Below are 5854 nucleotides of genomic sequence, written 5' to 3'. Positions count from 1 at the left end.
TAAGTGTTAATACAGCTGTAGAACTTTTAAAGTGTTTTTAAATACACTGCTTAGATACATACTACACTCTCTTCAAAGACTCCAGTGGTAGAGAATAAAAGCAGGAAAGATTCTCTGCTTTGCAGAAATTTCTCTTTTTAAAAAAATATATATTTGTATTGATTTCAGAGAGGAGGGAGAGAGAGAGAGAGAGAGAGAGAAGAGAGAGAGATAAAAACATCATGATGAGAGATGCACGCCCCACTCTGGGTATAGAGCCTGCAACCCAGACATGTGCCCTGGCTGGGAATTGAACCGTGACCTCCTGGTTCATAGGTCGACGCTTAACCACTGAAGCACACTGGGGTTTTTTTGTTAATCCCCACCCAAGGACATTTTTTTCCCATTGATATTTAGAGAGAGTGGGAGGGAGGGAAGGTGGGGGAGAGAAAGAGAAAGAAGGAAACATTGATGTGAGAGACACATCGATTGGTTGCCTCCTGCACTAGAGATCAAACCTGCAACCCAGGTATGTGCCCTTGATCGGAAATCGAACCCATGACCGATTGGTGTGCAGGCCAATGCTCTAACCACTGAGAAACACCGGCCAGGGCTTTAAAAAATATGTTTTTATTGATTTTAGAGAGAGAGAAGAAGGGAGAGAGAGAGAGAAACATTGATCCACTCCCCGTACTGGGATTGAGTCCCAAAACCCTGGCATGTTTCCTGACCAGGAATCAAACCAGCAACCTGTCGGTGCGTGGGCCGATGCTCATCCAACTGAGCCACACCGGCCTTGGCTCAGGAATTTTTCTTGGATTTCAGGTACTTTTAAGGCTGCATTGGGAGCCGGCATGAGGAATCGTGCTTGGGAAGTAAGCACAGCCTGATTTTTTAAATATATATATGAAAGGCTTCACGAATTTGAGTGTCATCCCTGCACAAGGGCCATGCTAATCTGCTCCGTACTGTTTCAGTTTTAGTGTCTGTGCTGCCGAAGCGAGCACAGCACAGCCTGCTTTTGTAGCTTCCAGCCCTTTTCAGAGACCCACGATCCTCACTTCCTGTTCTCCAGGGCTGACCCACCTCTTCCCACGCGCAGATTTCTGCTTCTGGAATACAACATGTGCTCTGTGAAAGTCTCAGAGATAGGAATGCCCCGCGTAACCCAACCCATCTGTCCCCTGAGCGCCACAGCACAATTCGATTTCGTGCTGGGGCTCGGCCCAGTGACAGTGAGAGCTAGGACTCAGCCTTCCCCTGTCCACTTGGGGCAGTTTTAGGGACCCTCTGTCTGAAGAGAACAGCTGGGTGGAGACCCACTGAATCTGTCAGAACAGAAGGTTCCCTGAAAACCAAACCAGTGAGCACATGTTCATGGCTCTCCCTAGCGCCCAACATCTGGGTTGCTGCTGCTATTCCTTCTGTTCAGTGCGGGCTGAGCATGGAGCTCACGGAGGCACAGGAAGGTACAAGAACTTCATCTTTTCCAGTCTGGGCAAGGCAAGAAAACACTGCCTCAGTGGCCCCTTGAGAAAGCCCTCCCTCTCTGCATAAACGGCCAAGGCACGCAGCACTGCAGGAGTACCCAGAATGCACGCCAAATGCTCCAAGATTTGGCCCAATCTGGTGCATCGTTCCCAAATTCCACTTCGTCGCATGCATTTCTTGCCCTTTTTATTTTATTCTACCCCTGCCCCAAGCGAAGTGCTTCTGAGTTGCCTCTCTTTTCTCGTACGTCGAAATGATGAAAGCATCTGAGATCGCCCCAGCTGTGAGTTTGCAATCCAGGAGACAAAGAGAGCAAAGAAATGTTATGTCAAAATATTTTACATATTAAAATCCAGAAAGCGACTATTTGAGGTTTTTAAGAGACTAATGGATTCTTTACACCAACGTCAACCAAAGGGCTCACAGAGAGCAGAGGAGGTTATTTCGATGATTTAGAACAAAGACCAGATCTATTTTACACGCCCGGGACATTTGAGAACCAATAGGACAGAGTTTGCAAAGCACTGGGTAGTTCGCCTGGCGCAGAGAAGGTGCTTAATAAACTCTGTTACCATTCCGTTTGGTGCGCATCATAACTCCTCAGGGCATTTTCGGAAGAGTCAAGCTCTCTAAAACAGCCCTTCTCACAGGTGATGTGCAAATAAATCACCTGGGGATTTGGTTAAATTGCAGATTCTGACTCCGAGGGTGTGGAGTGAGGACTGATAGTCCGAATTTCTCACCAGCTCCCGGTATTGCTGACACTGCTAGAATGAGATCCATACTCCGAGTATCAAGGGGTTGAAATGATCATTCCTACTCCCCCGACCGTGTGAGTACAGTCATCCCTTGGTATCCTCAGGGGATTGGTGTCAGTACCCCCTGCAAATACCAACATTTCAGGATGTTCAAGTCCCTTATATAAATAGCATAGTATTTGCATATAGCCTCCACACATCTTCTTGAATGTTTTACACCATCTCTAGATTACTGATAATACCTAATACAATGTAAATGCTATGAAAATGTTTCTTACACCGTATTGTTTAGGGAATGTTGACAAGAAAACAAATGCCTGTACATGTTCAGTACAGATGCAACCATCATAGGTCCAATCCCACAGGACACATCAGCAACAGCGTCATTGTTTTCTGAATATTTTCCATCAGCGCTGGTTGAATCCTCAGATGCAGAACCCGTGGATAAGGAGGGGTAGGGAGGGCCACCGTACGTTGTCTGTTTCACGCCTTTGTGCCTTCCTTGACCCCCGATCACCTATTTGGATCCTACATCACTTTCAAAGTGTAGTTTAAGCCCCGCTCATTTGATTAAACTTTCTTCCCAAATATCTTCAGCTGTAAATGATCAATATTGTCTCTGAGGCCCTGAATCAAATTTAATAGGACCCCTTTTACTAGAACGGATGAGAGGTTGCTTAGGTTCTCTAAAAGGTTGGTGAAAGTGGAAATATCGGAATTTAACACACCTATGTTAAGCTTTTAATAAGAACATTTACATGCACATTTGTTCCACAATTTTTTGCACTTCTGACCCCCAGACCTGTAAGCTGTGAGGAACTAGCACAGGCCCTAGCGCAATGCTCCAGGGAAGCAGAGTGCTGTGGGCCGACTGGTTCCGCGAGGATGTGTTGGTTGGTCTGCCAGGTGCACTAAGTAGAGAGTAATTAAAAGCATTTCCACTGTAATTAATTCAGAACTGCATTTTTTTTTCACTAATTCTTTCATATGTCTTGCCAGACAGATGGTGAGGGCCTCAACATGTTCTTTTGCTGGCCTTTGCATCTTAGAGATAGCATTTTAAGTCAGCAGCTAATCACTTTATTTATAAGTTAAAAAGAGTCTATGTGGCATTTTGGGGGGCTTAAACTTTAGATGGTATATTTAAGATTTGTTTTCCCTCTCAAGAAAATTGAGTTCTCTGTTGTGTTAAAAACCTCTAATATAGGAAGCATGAGATGGAGAAAACGTAACAAAGGTTTGGAATCCCACTGGCTTGCTTCCTGCTGTTACCAACTCTGTGGCCTTGGACTCCGGGGGAGCACATGAAACTTGGTTGGAAAGCTTGTAAGGAGGACATTCCGAGAAAAGGGAAGTGTGTGGAAGGCCGCCTGCCCTGTTTATCGGAATTCCGACTTAGGGGAGACTTAGGGGAGTGTCAAAGGTGGCATCCCTAATTATTCCTTGACCTTTCCAAACAAGTCTGTGCATGTGCAGACCCCCGAGTGTTTACTGGAATCTTTGTGCTTAATCCCTGGATGCCCTTGACAATGTAAACACGTGTGTCCTCCCAATATTACTCACCCTATGGATTGTATCTAAAATATAAACTTTATCTCAATCTGTAATAAAAGCCTAACTAGGCAGGCAATTGGGGCTGCTTGGTCCCTTGAGCCAGGCAACCCCTTAGCCCTCTCTTTCACAGTGAAACTGTGTCGGAGTAATCTGTTCATCTGTTGTTCAGGGGCTGCAGGTCAGCCCTGGCATTGGACCAGTTAAGGAACCTCTCTCAACTTAGCTCCTTCTTACGTAAAATGGCGATTATAATAGTATTCACCTAATAGTCTTGCTGGGAGGAATAAATAAAGTACACACACATACATACACACACACGAGCACACACACGTGCTTGGTTCACACATACACAAATAAGAGGGTGGTAGTAGTTCTTCCCACTGTATTGCTGGTAGAGAGAATGCTCCATAATGATGTGAAGGAGTAAAAGGACACTGATAACACAGTGTAAATTATCAGACCTTTTATATTTTAAAGCCAGAAGGACTCTCCAGGACCATTTAGAATAGGGGTTGGCAAACTGTGGCCCACAGGCCCGATTGGCCTGCTTCCTATTTTCCTAGATGACTTTTATTGGAACAGCCACACCCATTCCGTTACCTGTTATCCTTGGCTGCTTTTGCACTGCGATGGTAAAGTTGAGCAGTTGTGACTTTATGTGGCCGGCAGCGCCTAAAATACTTACTATCTGGCCTTTTCAGGAAAAGTTGGACAACCCTGATCTATAACGCCTAATTTTCCAGATAAGGAAAAGGGCCCAAATAAGAGTAGTAACTTTGCAGTCACATGGCTAGTGAGATGTCTGGACTCACTTCAAAGCCTGAATGGGGCAGAGAAAAGGGCAGTTCTCTGAGTCCAGCTCAAAAGGGAGTCATTGGTGGAGCTTGGCTCTGATCTAGGCTCCTATGAAAAGACTGCCAAGTGCCTCCCACAGGTGCCTCCCGGTTAGTCCACGCATCCAAGTCCTGACACGTGCAAACCTGTAGACCTGCCCGATGAGAAATGCTAAAAGGAGTCCTTCGGGCAAAAAGGAAAGGATGCTAGACAATAACTGGAAGCAATGTGAAGAAATAGAGAGCAATGGTAAATGAAACTACATAGGTATATACAAAGTATTATTATATTTTTCTCCTATTAATTTAAAATACGAAGGCATAAGCAATAATTATAGACCTATATTAATGAACATAGGCTGTATAAACATGTGATTTATGATGATAATAGCCACATAAAAGGGAGATGGAGTTGTATAAAAGCAGAAGTGTTTTATACTATTGAAGCCAAAGTGGTAATAATTCAAAACAGATCCTTCTATGTTTAAGAGTTGAGTGTAATCTCTAGGGTAACCACTAAGAGTAGAACTAAAAAACACAAGGAAAGGAAATAAGACAGGAATCAAAAGAGTACACTGCAGAAAAAATCAAACACAGAGGAAAGCAGACATGGAGGAACTGAGCGCTGGCTTCTCTCCCAGTCCTTCTCTCGATGTAACCTGTGTTACAATAAGACTGCAAAATAAGCCCGGCCGGTGTGGCTCAGTGGTTGAGCATCGACCTATGAACCAGGTCATGGTTCAATTCCCAGCCCGGCCCGTGTGGGGCGTGCAGGAGGCAGCTGATCAATGATTCTCTTTCATCATTGATGTTTCTTTCTATCTCTCCCTCTCCCTTCCTCTCTGAATCAATAAAAATATTTTTTAAATTCTTAACGAAAGACTGCAGAATAAAATAAAAATGAAATGCGGCCTATATAAGGTTATTTTGAAATGCTTCTCAAGCAATTGAGTGTCCCAAACAGAACTCGTCCTTCCTCTTTGCCTTTCAGTAGTTACCTACTTACTGTAAATTCTCCTTTCAGTGTGCTCCTGGCTTGCTGGCTTCCTACAAGTACTTCTGTAGAGCAACGCTGACGCTGACTTAATTCATTTCTTTAGGTTTTATTATGCTGTTGGATTTTTTTAGCTACCTTTATTGTATTATTTTTTACAATGGTCTTATGTATACTTTGCGTAAAAAATACCTGAAGGTGTCCAGATAGACTGTCAGTGAATGAAGGGAAGCTGCCTTATGTCG

General features: G+C 44.2%; 1 non-coding gene across 1 annotated transcript; it reads right to left on the bottom strand.

Annotated features, from left to right (window-relative positions):
• Window positions 1-879: 879 nt before the first annotated feature.
• LOC114234136 (U6 spliceosomal RNA) lies at window positions 880-986 on the bottom strand. The gene has a single exon (XR_003620336.2). It is a non-coding gene; the product is annotated as a U6 spliceosomal RNA (small nuclear RNA).
• Between the last annotated feature and the right edge of the window lie 4868 nt (window positions 987-5854).

Source organism: Eptesicus fuscus, chromosome 19, assembly GCF_027574615.1.
Source record: "Eptesicus fuscus isolate TK198812 chromosome 19, DD_ASM_mEF_20220401, whole genome shotgun sequence".
Lineage (NCBI taxonomy): Eukaryota > Metazoa > Chordata > Mammalia > Chiroptera > Vespertilionidae > Eptesicus > Eptesicus fuscus.
Note: the sequence above shows the minus strand (reverse complement) of the source record. Positions and strands in the feature narration are given on the sequence as shown.